The sequence below is a fragment of the Myotis myotis genome, unplaced genomic scaffold (genome assembly GCF_014108235.1).
Source record: "Myotis myotis isolate mMyoMyo1 unplaced genomic scaffold, mMyoMyo1.p scaffold_m19_p_15, whole genome shotgun sequence".
NCBI classification, from domain to species: Eukaryota; Metazoa; Chordata; class Mammalia; order Chiroptera; family Vespertilionidae; genus Myotis; species Myotis myotis.
In genome coordinates, this window is record NW_023416319.1 from 10,527,428 (window position 1) to 10,544,989 (window position 17,562).

The window sequence follows — 17,562 nt, forward strand, 5'->3', positions numbered from 1 at the left end:
CCTAGAAGAAACGGGCTTAGGAAACAAGTTATGGAGAGAAAGGAAGGGCCCCTGGAGCTTGGTAGTGAGGAAGCTAATGGTAACATACCTGAGGGGTGGGTAATTGAAAGGCAAAGGCGCTCTCCCTGGAAGGAGAGTGCACTGGGTCCTCCATCCTAAGGGTTTTAAGGGTGGAGATTTTAGGGGAGGCCCCATGGGAAAGATCTTAATAGAATATTCAGTAGCTTTCCAGGTGTGTCCATTCAGGGTTGTGGTCTCCGTTGATTGATTGGTGGCACCAGGGCAGGGGGTCATTATCCAATGCAGCTGGTCCTGACGTCAGCCATGGCTGGTTTTGTTGCTTATCTGGGGCTGGAGCTAAAATACAACAGAAGGCTACATGTTATTTCTAGGGAGGAAAGGTCAAGGGGTCCAAACCTCATGACCAGTGATATTCTAGGGGAGGAAAGTCACCCTGGGGGCAAGGTCCCACCCTATAATTGATTGTCCCTTGCTAGGCACCTGGGGCTTTCCAGGCTGATGACCATCTGTACCTGGCCCATCGTCCTTGCTCTGCTCAGGTCTATGTAACTGCCTACAGCATAGGGATAGTATGAATATGGAAGCAGATGGATGGAACCAGCTCAAATGGTTGGGACCATGTGTACCAAGGAGTTGGAGGTGTGAATGGCCAAATGAATCCTTACTCTTCAATGGATGAGTCTGTCAAATCAAAAAAGAAGGTGGTTTCTGCTAAACACAAGTACAGGCAGCTGAAGGAATTGTTCAAAACGGAGACAGTTCAGAGTCCTGCTTTGAGTACCTCTCGCCCTCCATTTTAAGTCAGCTGGACCATTCTATAGAGGTAAGAAGAATGCCAGGTTCTCTACCCTGGCTGTATGTTAAAGTCACTAATGCTCTGTGTCTAATCACAACAGACCAATTAAATCAACATTAGGTTATGGAAAAATCCAGACATCTGTGCATTTTTATATGCCTACAGTCAGGAATCCTATCAGGACTCAGAAACCAGAACCAAAAACTTAATTGAAATAATTTTAACAAGTTAACCAGTTATTGAGAATTCAGGAAGCAGCTACTACCTCTAAGGGTGGGGAAAACAAAGGAATGAAGTCAGGGCTAGGGGCCCTGCAGAGCTGAGACCCTTGCTTCTGGGCAGTGTTCTCCAGCTTTTGCTGGTGTCTGACCTCAGGGGAAGGACCTCCTAGAGCTGATAGGACACAGATTTCAGAGGAACAGGCTTACTAGAACTTACTTGTACCTCAGATGCAAATGGTTCTGGGATTGTGGCAAAACTAGAAACTAAAACCAACTTCCTACTGGAACTAACTGGTAGGGCCAGGGTGACACTGATAGAAAGAGAAATGGAACAGGGTGGAGAAAAAGCCCTTCTCCATATTCCAGTTTTCTCTAGTGCCCTCTATTGTCAGAGCTGGTAAAGGAGAAATACTGTTGGCACAGTTCCAACACTAGCATTTCAAAGCAGTACATGGAAGGGTAGATTTAAAGTAAAAATCGTGAATTAATAACCAGCACCGTGCCCCCAGGTGATCTGTTGGACAGGTAGGGTTCACTACTGAAAGCTATGATTTAGGATTCTCCTTGGGGCATTCCTGGTTTGCTTTTGTTGTCCCCAGTCAGTTCAACCTGCCTATGATCATCAGCCTGCTCCTTCGGTCTTCTAGTTTACCTTTGGACTGAATGGACTCTTGACCTTTGGGTTCCCACAGTTATAGCTCAGATTTGGCCCAGGGATTCTTCCAGCATTAAAGACTATGGCCCTATAGGACCCAAGGCTAGGCACTTAGAAGGCAGATATTGCACTATGATGTCCATGGAGTTTGTTTGACTCATAACTTCAGGGACCATATTTTGCTAGAAGAAGCTAGTTCTGGTGGTCCAGCACCACTTTGTGTTGATGGGCAGTCCCAATAGTGGTCTGCTGCCATTGGCCGTGGTGAGAATCTACGAAGGAAAATCTGTTATCCTGTGATGTGTGGTTGAAAAAAACATGAGCTTTTATGCCTCTGCTTTTTTTTTTTCTGGAAAGTCTAGTTGGATTCTTTTTATTAGTTGTGGGGTTCATCACTTACAAAATGCCCAACCAGTTAAATCAGAAGAGAAATAAAGCTAGTCCTTATCATGAAGCCCTTCTATGTACACGGAAACACTATAAATCCTGATTCAAATTATTAGAATGAGTGTCAGCAGACTTCAGTCGCTGGTTTAAATGTTTATTCAGCACCTACCATGATCTAGGTAGTGTTCTAGGAAATGGAAGTACAGCAATGAATCAAGCAAGTTATTGTCCTCATGGAGGTTACATCTTACTTGAGAAGAGGGAAAATAGTGTATAATGCACCAGATGATATATTAGTTATGTATTACTGTGGAACTAATTATGTCAAATTTAGACCTTAAAACAACAACGGTTTATTATCTCACAAATCCTGAGAATCAGAGCCTGGGAGCAGAGCAGGTGTGTGGTTCTGGCTTTTGCTCTTTCGTGAGGTTGTAATCCAGTTGTCATGAGGCTTGCAGTCTCATCTGGAGATATGTCTGGCTTTGAGGGATCTGTTGCCAAGTTCATTCATGTGGCATTATCATGAGGCATGTGGACCTCTCCAAGAGCTGCTCACCACTTAGATGGCTCACTCTGGGGAAAGCTAGCTGCTAAGAAAAAGAGAGTGATCAAGATGGAAGCCTTTATAACCTAATCTTGGAAGTGACATATTGTGGCGTCTGTCATATTCTATTATTCCTAACCCTGATAAAATGTGGAGGCGGACCATGCAAGGGCATGGATACCAAGATCCAGGGATTTTTAGGGCTGTCTGGGAGGCTGGCTATCATGAACGGTATTAAACTCCATGGAGAAAGCAGAGTAGGAGGGCATGGGTTTGGAGTTATCATTGCTCTTAATACAGATGGTCAGAGAGGACTTCACCAATACATATCGGGGACCTAAAGGGTAGCTTTATGGCTTGCTTTTTAAAGAATTCCTTTTCCAGAAAGACTTCCCTCAGCTCCTGTCCCATCCCTCTTGTTCACTGAGAACTCCTACTGTGCGCACCCAGAATACCCACACTTACTCTCTAAATCACTCTGTGATGTCTTCTTTCTTTCTCATCCACTAGAGCAGTGATGGCGAACCTATGACACGCGTGTCAGAGGTAACACGCGAACTCATTTTTTGGGTTGATTTTTCTTTGTTAAATGGCATTTAACTATATAAAATAAATAACAAAAATATAAATCTTTGTTTTACTATGGTTGCAAATATCAAAAAATTTCTATATGTGACACGGCACCAGAGTTAAGTTAGGGTTTTTCAAAATGCTGACACGCCGAGCTCAAAAGGTTCACCATCACTGCACTAGAGGATGAGTTCTTCAGTGTCTTGGACAATGTTTTATTCATCTTTGTAAGTCCAGTAAAAGATCAGTAAATGCTTGATGAATGAATGACATGCATAAATGAATTTACTTTCTCTACAGTCTCTTTTAAGGAATTTAGCTTGAACTACTCTTTAACATTATATGTTTTTTTTTAATTAAACATCAATTATCTTTGCCTAAAACAAAAAATCCTTGAACATGGGTTCATATTGCCACTCTAAGCATATAAATGTACCCCTCTGCTCAATTGCATTGCCTGCGGATACTGTTAGTTTATGAAGCACCATATGGAACAAAAATATGTGGCAACTTATTGAATGGGAACATTTTGTGAGAAAAATATTTTTGTTTCCATGCTGCACCATTTCTATTAAATAGCTTCTAAATATGTAAAAAGAAAAAAAAAACCTCAGAGTGGCAATAGAATACCCTAAGGAGTCTAGAAAGCATGCAAAACAGCAATATTATTTTATAATGGAAACCAGATATGAGTGATTATTATTTCTTCATACCCTTTCTTTTGGCAATGATTTATTTCTAAATATATGTCCCTTGTCTGATAAATCACATGCTGTGACTCACCCACAGCCCAGGGACAAAGGCACCCACTTATACAAAAGGACAATTGGTCACTCACAGAAATATATGTCTTGTGTTTGGGAACTAAACTGTCATTCCAACATCAGCAGCCTCTCCTCCTGTGTGTGCCTCCAGAGGTCTAGTTTGGCATCTAGTTTAGGATTGTTTCCAAATTTCAGCCCTGAGAACTCAAAGTATCAAAGCCCCGGAAACTATAATGTGCATAGGAGTCACATAGGTATTTTGTTAAATGCAGGTTTTGATTCAGAAGGTCTGGGGTAGAGCCTAAGATTTAGCATTTCTAGCCAACTCCTGGGTGATTCTTTGGGGCTGGTCCTCATATCATGCTTTGAGTAGTAAGTTATCAAAGTAGGTCCAGAGAGTCCAAACTTTACCTGCCTCCCTGCCTATGTCTGTAGATAGTTTGAGATTTCCCTTTTTTCCCCTCTTTTTAAAAAATCATCCTAATGAGAAACTCTATGATAGTCACAAAGCAAATTTATTTTATTGATTTGCAAAGTTTTTAAGCCATTTTTTTCTCTAAAAGATAATTTATATTTTGGATCTCTGTTCCTTCGAAAGTTTATTTTGAAAAACAACATGTTCTACCGGTACATTTTTGTCTAAACAAGTGCCAATGCCAAGCAATCTACCAAACTAAATCCTTACCTCCATGTCAGATGTTCTGCATTTCATGCATTTCCAAATTGGAAATGGGGAGGGGCGGGGGAGAGAGAACCATTAAAAATTATATTTATTATCCCAGATAAAATTCCAGATCAGCACCTTTCTCTACTGTTCCAGCCACATAGGAGGAACTGGGGGTTTCACCTATGATGTGTTTTGTTTTTATTATTTTAAGAATTATTATTCTCATATTTTAAACTTTTATCATTTTAAATTTTATAACTTTAAAATAAATATTTTTTGATGTGACACTGATCTAGCTATACTCAAAGTAGTACATAGACTGTGCAGGGATATTCACTAGTCTTTGGTCTATGTATATTCAAATGGTCTTTTCAAGATATACAACATGTTGCCAGGAAGTATTGGCTTTTGTTTCTTTTCAAAGGCTTATCAAAGTGCAAAAATGTGCCAGAATGAGTAGGAGCTCCCCTGACTGTATCTCTTAAGCATCTCACCTAACCTCTAGAGTCCTTACCCTGGTCTAAGTAAGAAGGTAGCACCTGTGTCCAGAAGGCCTTGAAACCCACTAACTAGGTCTCTCTAGCAGCCAAGCCCAGCATTTTCCCATAAACTACCAGCCATGTGTCATATTGGTCCCCAACTCAACATGTCTCACAGTTCTCAAAGCACATATATTTCACAGACAACTCACAGGGTGGATTTGCATATTTTTAAATGTCTATACTTAGTAATTTTGGAGTAATCACAGATTTTCCCATCTTATTTCAGTTTTGAGCCTCAGTGCTACCTCAAAGATATTGAGTACTTCTGACTTCTGAATACCAAAAAAGGCAATAACAAGGAAAACCAACAGATTCCTCTTCTGTTTTATATGTTGGAATGCAATATTTAAAATATACCCACTCTTTACCATGTAAAGAGGACCAGAAGTCAGAAGACCCAGACCCTATGTTTAGCAATCCCTTAGTCACCATCTACATCTGATTAGCTTGGGACACTGCTCATTGCCTCTCTGGGACTCAGTTTCCTCATTTGGGAACATGGACCAGCAGGGCTTTTGTGAAGAGCGAACGAAGCAATAAAGTCTTACTTTGGGCCTAAATGCAATACATCCTCCCATGCGTGCCTGTGCTTAGAGAGGGGACAGGAAGAGGATGATGGTTAGGATGAGGGGAAAACAGTCAAGAATTCTCTGTAGCCTAGAGCATGGTAGAACCTGCAGGGACAGTCCCATAACTTTCCCAAGGATCATCCTGTCCTGGGAAAGGGCTTGAATGATCCTGCAGAAAAATTTGACCCTTTTCCTGTTCCCCATTAGGAAAGTTGCTGTCATCAAAAGAAGTGGAATCTTTGGGAAAAGGAAGGGTATTTGCCATGTTAACGTTTTGTTCTTTCCCAGCAGGGCCCATGAGAAGACCATCTCAGAATATACCTCGTGGGAATAGAGCAGAGAGCCTTCCTGAACCGATAGCCTGGGAGCAAGCAGGACCTCAAAAGCTGGCTTAAGTGAACTCGTGACTCGTGGTAATTGGAATCACATCATCTGGCTATATAAGACTTTCTTTCTTTGTTCAACATAATTTCAACCTGAAGAGGCAGCATGGAGGAACAGAAATAGCGCTTGCAAAAGAGTCTGGTTTAATCCCTGCCCTGTCATTTAGAAACTGAGTGAATTCAATTTTGTCATAGGTAAAATGGACGAGATTTGAACAGGTCAATAATAAATGCTTTTCTCCTCCTTCAATTAAAATAGATGAGTCAAATTGGGGTGGGGGTGCCCAACATCAGCTTAATAACTGGTGCATCTTGATTTGGGAATCATGAACCATTCATTCCTAGTATTTCTAATATTTTACCCTTTCCAAAAACTGAACCAAATTCAGACAAAATAGCTAGAAAGTCATAACCATCTGTCTTCCCCAAAGGTCACTCTTGGCAACAAAGAAGAGATAATGGAGATTACACAGAGCATGACATCACTTCAAAAACAAGAGGAAGAAGAGGGGACTCGATGACCTCAAATCACCTGGGAAAAGAACAGTGAGCCAGTGGGTGCGCAGACCCTTGGTACTCCACCAATCGTAAAATGGAACAGGTTCTCCTGGGGGTGGGAGTATGACATTGAGTCTGGGAGGGTCTGTGATGGAAACCTGAAAATATGCGGACAGAGGAAGAGGTCCCTCAATCAGATACTGCCACCTCCTCCGTGTAGTTGGTGAAATAATCAAATGAGATCAGTAAGTGGCGCATCAATCAGAGAGCCAGTGACCATTTGTGGTTATTTTCTTTCCTTCCATCTTCTTTCCCCCAAACCTACCCCTGCCCTACCCTATTTTGGAAATGAACAAGGCCAAGTTCTGTAGCAGCTCCCCTAAGACACTTTCCCCAGGGCAACACTGTCTACCTCACTCAGCTGCTGTGGGCCCTGGATCCTGCCCAGCTTAGCATTTGCTGGACAGAAGAGTCCTGGCTGGGTGATAGTTTTCCAGCCACACTCTTTCCAGCAGGAAATTTTTAGGCAGAGAAATCACAAATTCTCTTCCCTCTCAGATTCCTTGACTGGGCCCTTTTTAATGAGGGTCAGCATTTTCCAGCTGTGGTTCCTTCCTCTTTTCTTATTTCCTTCGTCCTGTCCTCTCTGGATGATGCCACATCTTCAACTATACAGACTGTGATTTGGCTCACATCTCCAGCTGCCACACACCCACTTGGATTCCCTTTGAACATCACAAAGGTAACTTACGTTCTTATCCCCCTTCCCACAAACTGCTTTTCCAGCTCTCGTTTTCCACTCACTCTCCCTAACAAAAATCTTAACATTATCCTCAGTTGCCAATTCTTGGCTACTCCTCGCATTGAAGAGACGCTCAATTCCATTAGTGTCTTACATCTGGCCTCTTCTCTCCTTCCTGGCTGTCCATCCCTGCCTTAGACTACATCCTCATCTTTCACCTGCCTCCTTGCACTGACCTCATAAATATATCCCAGCTACAAATGTCAATCCTCCAGTATATTCTTGACCATCATTCACAGGTAAGGTCATTTGCAAAAATCTCTCTCTCTCTCTCACACACACACACACACACACACACACACACCCCTCCTACATAACTTGCAAAACATTCTTGACTCCCTTCACCCAGTGCTCTGAGTCCGAACTTCTTAGAATGACCTGCAAGCCCACTAGTGTCCAGTACCTATTGCCTTGTTTTCCATTCATCCATCCTCCAAGCCTTAGAAGCCCATGGTACTGAATTAATATTACCATCCCCAGAAGAGTCCATGATGCCCTTTGCCACTTCTGTGTTTATGCCCCTTCTGTGCTCTCCAGGTTGAATGTCCTTCCACAGTACACACACCTATTCCCTGGCTTGTAAACCTATTTTTCCTTTAAGGATAATCTCAGATGTCCCTACTTTGGCAAAGCCTTCCTTGCCTTTCCTGCTTATTAGTTAGGTCCCTTCTGAGGGTCCTCAGTATTTAACTGCTGTTTCAGAGTTATGCATAATCAAATTGTAGGGATTGTAGATAATACATTGAACTTACGAGTCTCCCACTATAATGGTACCTTCTTGATAGCAGAAAATTTTTAAATATATTTTCAGCATATTGGCCCCCTCTTAGATTCAATCTCTGTGCCCTTTATTGCATGCAGAGATAAATAGAAGCATGAAGACTGGTTTGTGGTAGTGGGATAAAGCATTCCCATTAGCCACAGGTCTGGGAGTCAAGAAACGCAGCCCCAGACATCGGTATGGCCTCTACTTGGCCCTGTGAACTTAGACCCCCCTCTTCCAAGATGTGTTTGGTTCCTTAGTCTGAACAATGGCCAGATAATAACTAAACAACTCTTCTAGTGGGTAGTAATGGCCACGTGAGAAATTACTTGTCTCAGAGTATTTTCATGTCTAATGTGTAAGTTGAATATAATAAAAGATGTCACTGTTACTAGCATGAACTAGACTTTCTGGCTTAAATAGGGTGACCCTTTTATCTTAGCTATTTTGTAATAAATGAGTGAAAAGATGATACAGATGCAAAAGATTTAAATAATTAAACATACAGAACTCAATTAGTAGTTAGTTGCATCCTCATTTTATACCTGGAGTTACTTAACTGCTTTTCTTTTCATAGTCTTTAAAGTCAGACCCCTTCCAGGATGTGACTTCAGACCAGCTTTGTCTTCAAAAACTCCCCCTGATATTTTGAGAAAGAGGACAATTTACACTGCTGTGGTTAGAACTCCCATCTATATTAGAATAATTTTAAACACAGAAAACTATGCACTGAGAGTTCATCACAGTATATTTTTCTACAAGAGGGAAAAAAATAGAAACACACAAAATGTCCAACAAGAGGGCAATGGTGAAATGAATTTTAGTGTTTTGTGGGATGAAGAACAATGCAGCCACTGTATATCATGTTGCAAGGCTTTGTAGCTACTTGGGGAAGCATTTGTGTTAAGACATTACATGAAAAGGCAAGGTAAAGAGCATGTATACAATATGAGCACAAGAAACTAAGAAGCACAGCTGTGTCATAGCCCTTGCTTGTACTTACCCTCTGCCAGTGGAAAAATGGTGGAGGTCACCTTGGTTGCAGGAATGGGAACCTCTTCCACCAAGAACTTTTCATCCTCAGAACTTTCTCTGCCAATTGGCCCTGTGGGGAAAAGATTTCAATACTCTCATATTCCCAGTCCTACTTCAGTTCTCTGAACATTTTTTTTTAATAACTTATGTTTGATTACCAAAGTAATATATGTTCACTAGGAAGTCGCCCTAATTTTAAAGTTTATTAACCACGCCTGGTTTGGAGTGAAATTGGAAAATGATTGTTTCTTCAGCAACCCAAACTGTTGGCAGCTTGCCTCCAAAGAGAGCTTAGAATTATGTAACTCTGAGTTTAGCAGAAAAACTTTTCTAAAAGGGCCAACTTCTCTTCTAGAACCCATGGTATCAAAGCAGCTTTTAAGCAAATTATAATCTTATCATGCTGGCATTTCCAGAATTCACCCTTGAAAGTGTGACACGATTTATGGTTATTTTTAGTGCCTTGTAATGGGCAGTGAATTGTAGATAAACAAATGGAGTCTTCTTCTCCCCTAAGAGGGCTGTTAGCGATTAATTACCATCTAGTGGTGAATCAGAAGAGAATAATCAAGGTGGGTAAGAAGAAGGTGAGGGCTGGGAGAAGGTCACCTTCTCAGAGAGTCAGGCAGTATGTTGGATGTGCTCACCTGACTGATCACCTCATCCCCGAGATCCTCACGGGTCTAAGTAAACCTCTCCTGGACCCTCGTGTAGACAGGCTTTCACACAACCACAATCGCCTGTCATGACACTCACAGGCCCCAGGGCCTCACCACAAACCTACTGAATTGCAATCCCTGGGCTGAGGCTCAAGATTCTGTATCTTAACGAAGTGCCCCAGTCAGTCTCATGCACCCTTTTCAGGACAGGAATCTGAGGACGCATGTGGGAAATGAACCTGCCTAAGGTCACACTGCAGGGAGGTGGCAGGGTCTTCTGACCTCCAGGCCAGCCATTTTCAGTGGGGATATTGGGCCTTAGAGGGACAGACCTGTGTAAGAACAGAGGGATGGATATGACGGTTACCCAGGCCAGAAACAAATCCTTGGTCTACCATCCCTCCAAAGTCTTCCTTGGTTCATAGCAATGTCTCTGTGCAGTTTTTAGAGGAAACTAAAAAATAAAATTGCAAAATGAAGCATAGTTTCTGTAAGGACATTTCTTAGAACAGTGCCTTTTACAATGTAATCCATGAAGAAGGAATTACATAATTGAAGAGGTCACTGGATCCTTTTTCCCTGTTTTGAATAGCTTCAAGAAATCACTTGGGTGAGCCTATAAAAGCACTGAGATGTCTTGCAGTAAAGCAGCCTGTTTAGCTTTCCTCATTCTCATTTTTGAGTAACTAGTGCTCTTGAGAAATCATCTACTCATCCAGAAGTTTCTTACTCAAGTCCATGTCACAAGCAGTGGGCCAGCTGCCATGATGGAAAAGGCACTCACCTTGGAGCCTAGAGACCTGAGTTTTAGATGCCTCTCTGACCCTTGCTAGTTTTGAGACCTTGGGAAAGTCTCTTGCCCCATTTTACGAGTGAGGAACCTAAGACACACACCTCTTTCCTGTCACCTCTACTAGGTCGTTTGGAGGAACGCATGCAACTAACTGCCTGCAGAATAGATGGCACTCTCCTCCCTCTTCACAGGCTCATCACCCAGGAGATCTTCTCCATCCCAGAGACCTCCTCCTGTCTTTAAGCACAAGACCTTGACAAGGTGACACCAGGAGTTGATTGTGACACAAATACGGCTTCTAAGAGTAACCAGCTAACCCTCAAATCACTGCAATACTAACTTTCTCTTGTCATTCATGACAAATCCTCAAAACATCAACTGTAGAAGGTATTGACTCAAGGGTGGAACCTTTCTCACTGAATTACAGGTCAGGTGTTCACGTAATTGATTTTTCTTCTCTCGAGACATTGGTATTATTCACAGTCAGATGGCAGAGGATGGTACAGTTTCCCTTATTTTTCTGAGTCTGTGTTCCAGTGGATTGTTCTATACCCAAACACACTTCCATTAGTAGCAGCCCCTCCTCCTCTTCCATAAGGGAGGGACCCCATTGTAGAGAAGGGGGATAGAAGCATGAGCGGCTACACAACAACCTAAGGGAAATAGCCACTGATGTGTGGCTTTGGCTCTGGTGAAGTGTGACTCATCACTCACCTCTGAGCTTCCCACAGTGCTTGGCACTCTGCCTGCTACCTCCTAGTTGCTGGAGAAATATTTCTGAATGAATGGATGAGTGAACTCTGTCCTACAACACCCCACATATTTCTCTGGTTTAATGGAGCCTCCATGAGCCATCTTTCTCACCCATGATAGACAACCCACTATCATGAAATTGAAAAGTTAATACAAGAAACTTATTAATACACTCAGAAAAACCAGGCAGTACAGGTCCAACAATGAATAGAGCTTTTTTTTTTTTTGGACTCTCAGTGATCTCACTGTGCATGCAGTAGGGGACATTCATTGAGCTGCAAGTATCTCAGGGTAAGGCCATGGCAACACGTGAATTTATTTTATTTCCCCCAATAGATTTTAAGATCCCAGAAGACAGGAACCATCCTCAGTACCATCATCCTGTAAGCTCCATGAGGACAAGGATTTTTGTTTCCTGATGAGCTCCAAATATTCAAAAAAGGCTCCTGGCATGTAAGTGATGCTTTTAAATCCTCAGTGAACACTGAATACTCATTATCAATGCTAGAAGTTACTGTCTACTTACTTCCTTTCAGGCACCATGCCAAGTACTTTAGAGTCATTATTTCAAAAAATATAAACATAAATAGGTATAGAAACATCCTACGTTGGTGAAGGCACATTTCATACCTAGGCAATCTGACTCCAAAGATCAAACTCTTACCTCCCTCTCCATTCAGCCATCCCCAACCACCTCCAGTGCCTCTCTTTGTTCCTTACAGTTCCTCATAGGACAAATAATAATGTTTGTCGAAAGAATGAGAGGACAAGGTTCCAAATCAAATTAAGAGCCCTGGGCTGTTGACTGTACCTGAGAGTTCTGATCTTCAAGGAGCCAGCGTTTCAACTGTCCAACACCAAACCAGGGTTAATAGAGGAATAGAAATAGGATTGACCAAATGAGTGTGCCAATGTTAAGCCCTGCCCAGCCAGGTAGCTAACCATGTTTTTATTGACAGGGAAATAAAGACTTCAGAGAGAAATATGATTCGCTCTGCCTTGTCTCTAAGAGAAAAATGAGTTAGGCCAGAGAAATAACAGCTCGCTTCTTCTTTTGAAGACAACAGTTTATCTCCAGAGATACTAACACAACCAAGCACAGAGCAGGGCCACTGGTTCAGCTACCACATGGACAGGGGTACAAGAGGCGTGATGAATGGGGGACAAGAGGGTTGGAGCTGCACGGTGTCTCAGGCCATGGAGATTGTCTTGAGCCCCCAGGAGGGATGGCCTGTATGTGCCTGAAATGATTCTGAGCACTTTTTACTTGAAAGGCAAACAGGCATATTGATGGGAAGTATATCTGGTGCCAAACAATTAGAAAAGCCTCCTGTTCTTACTGATTATATTTCATTCATTTCAATAAATATCTACTAGTTACCTACTCTGTGCCCCAGCCTGCATTCGATGCTTGTTTCTTTTACAGCGGCATGGCAGGATTTATAGTTGCAAGCCTTGGAAACCAGGGTTCAGAGAACAGCCAGGAAGAGCAAGCACTTATTGAGTGCCAGGGGCTGGGCAAAACAAGTCTGCACACGTTATGGTTACAACAACCATTTAAGATACAGACTTTATCATCTCAGTTTTACAGATAAGAAAACTGAGGCTTTGAGAGCTTATGTTTCCCTAAGTTGCACATATAGTGGGTGACAGAGTTGGTATTTAAACGAAGGAAGTCCTGTATCCTTGCTCTGAAATTCAAGGCTCTTCTGAATTCAGGGGTTAAATAATTAGCCCGACATCATGCGACTTGCCAGAGATGAAGCTCCACTCCTACCCAGAGCTCTTTCCTCTATCCCTGCCGCTTGAGGAAGTTATTTATTAATATTGGAAAGGCATTTATCATCTGATAAGAGAAACAAGACAAACATAATACAGAGCTAATATCACACCAAGGCCAAAGTCTGGCCTTCAGTCAATTAATAAGCCCTCCAGGCATAAATATTGTGTTCAGAATAGAGAGAAAATCAATTGGCATTGCATCCTACTCTGCGCAGGCCTTTACTGAGAATTTCTATGCACTCATGCTTTACTCGCGTGGCAGAGGCATATCCTGCTCATGGACCACCACATGCTGCCCTCATATCCTTGCTCCTGTGCACTAGGCAGAGCCAGGTGATTTATTTGGGACAATAGACTGGGAGGGGATGTGATATGTATCACTTCTAGGCCCAAACAAGAAGAGCACATGAAGTTTCTATGTTTCCCAGAACATTCCAGGTTTGTGGAGGCTTTGTCAGCCTGGGTCCCTGAGTTTCTCTGGGGAGAAGCTTTGTGCTGAACTGCGCTGGATAAGTTTCATGGTGACGAAATACATCGATTATGTGTCCAGGCATTGCAATTAGAGGTAAATTTGTTACTGCAGCATAACTTGGCCTATCCTAACCATGCAGAGGCCTGCTGTCATTTAAAAAGAGAACATACAAGGAAAGGTTGGGGACACCAGGAGAGGATTATGCTAAGTGAAATAAGCCAGTTAAAGAAAGACAAATACCATATGATTTCACTTATATGTGGAAGCTAATAAAAATAAACTAACAAAATAGAAACAGACTTATAGCTGTTAGAGAGGAGAGTGTAGGGGAGCTGGGTGAAAAAGATGAAAGGATTAAGAAAAAAAACACCTCATAGACAGACAATAGTATGATCATTAACAGAGGGGAAGGGGAAGGTGGGGAGAGGCAAGAGATTGGTAAAGGGGGGGCTAAATGGTAATGCAAAGAGACATGACTTGAGATGGTAAACACAAAATACAATATAAAAACCCTATACAATTTTATTAACCAATGTAACCCCAATAAAAGAATAATTGATTATATGCTTTATTATTAATTCAGCTCTGCCAGGGAGAGATGACTTGGGACATTGAGAGGCCAGAAGAGAGAAGAGACTACCCAGAGCAGTGGGTATGTGTTGGGAACTAGGGTTGGCTACAGTTGGATTGGGACTATGGGATAAGGCCAGAAAGAGATCTCAGTGCTGCCTCCCGGGGTTACAATTCCAACACGATGTGGCTGGGAAGTGTGCCTTAAAGTTAATTGTATATTTGAAGGAAAAGATTATTTGAGCTGAGGATTAAAGTGTCCTCAGTTACCCCACTTGGGTTCCTCATGTAAACAGAAGTAGGATTTTGTGCCAGAGAGTGACAGATGGAAGGTTCTGCTTTAGGAAGTGCAAATGCCAATAGTGTCAGCATGATTGATACTTGGGGAAACTGAAGCCAGGAAGACAAGTTAGGAGGCCATTTCTAAAATCTAGACAGCTCATCATACTGAACAACGCTGGACCTAACTCTCTCAGAATTGACTCATGAGAAAAATGGGAAGAAGTTTTGAAGTAAGAGGCTAGTCTGAGAAAAGCCACATGAAGCCTAGGTTCCAATATCCAGGGAGAGATTTGTGCCCAAAGACCCTGCCCCCGCCCCCCAGATTGAAGCCAGTCCCTCGTCCAGTGCTTAACATGTGCACGTTCTTTGCAGTGATCACATTCTACTGGCCAGGAGTGGTCTAAACAAGGAAAACAAACCAGAGACCAGACCAGCTCTCATCCTTACAGAGTTTTCTTCCAAGGACTAGCTGCCTCTGGTCCTTACAGCTCTGTGGTTCACTCCGAATTTATCAATCCATTCACTCATCCATAATAAATGTGCATTGGACATTATTAGGTGCCAGGAACATAGGATACCAGGTGCCATCTTCCAGGAATACAAGAATGAGAAGTCAGCCATGGCACCTTCTGATCCTAACATATTGTCTGTTGAGTAGAAATGATATATTGCTGTCATGCTTAATGTCTAATTATAAACTGTGGTAAGAGTGCTGAGCCACAAGCATGGGGTACTTCAGAGCCCATAATATTTGAAGAGCATGGTCTAGTTTGTTGGGTAAAGGGAGCAAATGATGATTAAACTAAAAACAAAGAACTAAGCTGAAACTTGAACCAGGAGGAGGCTCGACCTGGGCAGAGAGAAAGGCAGTCTGCAAATGCTGTCAGGAAAGGTCATGACATTTGGAGTCTAGAGAGACAAGGAGAGTCAGGGAGGATGCCGACTGAAGGGCAAAATAATTTCAAATTCCTTGCCATGGCCCATCAGGCTGTGTGACTGCTCTCCACCTGGGAGCAGCAGGAAGCCCCTGGCTGGCTTGGATCAGTGACTAAAATGAATTGTCAATTTGCTATCAAACTAGGGAAGCCAAATACTATAAAGAGTTAGGATAAAGAGGAGCTACTGGGATTATCCAGGGTCGGGATGATAATGGCGTGATTAGGGAGTTAGGGGGAAAGGTGAAAAGAAAGGGGATGGATTTGAATGATGTACATAAAATTACAAGATCCGATGGTAGATTGGGAGTGGAGGGAGAGGCAGAGAGGGGGCCAAGGATGACTTCTAGTTTTCTGAATCGCACGACTGTGTGGATGGCATTGATTCTGACTGAGATAGCGGAAACATGAGAAGTCAGGTTTGGGGAGAGGAAAGATAATTTTTTGTTTTGAGCAAATGATAATTAAGATCCTAGGGCCATAGGATAAGGGGCTTTAGGTCTGACTGGTCTCTTTGCAGACCCCTGATCATTGGAGCTGGGATGATGCTGTCACACTCTCACCTATTAGCAATACTGTCAACAAGCTGATTCAACATTCAGAGCTACTGAGTTGAAACTTTAAGTCTTCTCTGCTTTATATATTTTATGCTTTTTAAGCCACAGTTTGGCAGTTGACTTCAGATCCATAAGAAGTTTTTACAGAAATAGACACAGAAACCACATGAATTGGGAGCTTGGACACAGCTCATCATTTGGGGTTTTCCATGGTTTGCGAGAGAATCCCATTAATTCCCAGAGGACACTCAGGATTTCGAGGTCCTGGAGAAGGAGTTGTTTCTGGCCGGCGACATTAGGGAAGAATTTCCTGTGAAACTTGCATTTGAGCTGCATCTTGGAGTATGAGTATAATTTAGACAAGTGGTGATGGCAGAGGAAGAATAATTCAGGCAAAGGCAATAACTTGGGCAATAGCATGGTAGAAGATATGTTTCCTCTCCTGGGCATCCTCCAGAACCCTCCACGTTGGTGCCCTGTCCTGGGCACAGAGCCCTTAGGAGTCCTTAGGATCCTTACATGGTAAGAGTGGTTGCTACCTGGGAAAATGGCTTCAGATCAGCAGTCTTAGGCATGAGCACACTGAACTGAGGCAGAAGTGGTCAAAGACAGGGAGGAAAGGGGACACAGAAAAGATATTTTTCACCCACTTTCCTTTCTTCTATATTCACACACGTGTTCCATGACCTAGAATAGCCTGCTCAGTATCCCCTAAACATGTCCCCTTCCCCCCTCTGTTTACAGCACAAGCAGAGCAGACTTTTTGGACACTTTGACAGTACAATATGGAGTCACTGTCAGCCATGAGAGTTATGTCAAGTGCTAAGTAAAGACTGAGGTAATGGGGTGTAATGGGAACACCTTTAGGATGGGGCTCAGAATGCCCAAAACTGGACATTTGGATCAGAAATCCATCTGAACACCCATCCGAGTGGGGCCTCCTCCCCTTGTGGGCTATAAGAACTCAGAGCTCTGATCATGCAATAGTCAGGCATGGCTGCACCACGGGTCATGCTAGGAGCCGAAGGGACTTCTGCTCCACCGGACGCCTGCCGCCCCTGCAGCCACCTAGCTTGAGACTGACACCTGCCTCTCCACCTGCAGATGCCAACAGGGACCAGGACTTTACGCTGGACATTCTGCTCGCTTCTGTCATGTAAGCTCCCTGCTCTGTGTATAACCTGTGAGTGACTGTATTGGTTTATTGGGGAGGTCTTTCCTAACAAACCTGGCATTGTGGAAAGTCACAAATGTGTGTGAGTGACTCCTTTGGGAGATACTCCCTTGCTCACGACACCCTCTCTGTACCTTTACTCATGCTTTTGTCTCTTCCAGAAATAGCCTCCACTCTCCATCCTCTCTAGTCCAAATCTTACATCTCCCCCAGCACCCAACTCAGGGGCTAGTCCACTGTACCCTTCTCTCCTTCCCCAGCTGAAGGCAATATCTCCCTTGCAAAAACTTTCCACCGTGCCTCTCACTTGGCACCTCTTCCTTTCTGAGCTTATGTTCAGTCTACTTGGGGTCATGCTTTGATGC

At 42.9% G+C, this 17,562-nt stretch overlaps 1 long non-coding RNA gene across 1 annotated transcript in view; it reads right to left on the reverse strand.

Annotated features, from left to right (window-relative positions):
- Window positions 1-312: 312 nt before the first annotated feature.
- The window catches only part of LOC118670234, a 36,057-nt gene continuing 18,807 nt past the window's right edge, over window positions 313-17,562 (reverse strand). The window contains exons 2-3 of the long non-coding RNA XR_004972258.1: window positions 9,189-9,290; window positions 313-357 (exon numbers count right to left, since the gene is read on the reverse strand). This is a non-coding gene — a long non-coding RNA (uncharacterized LOC118670234). The remainder of the gene's footprint in view (window positions 358-9,188; window positions 9,291-17,562) is intronic.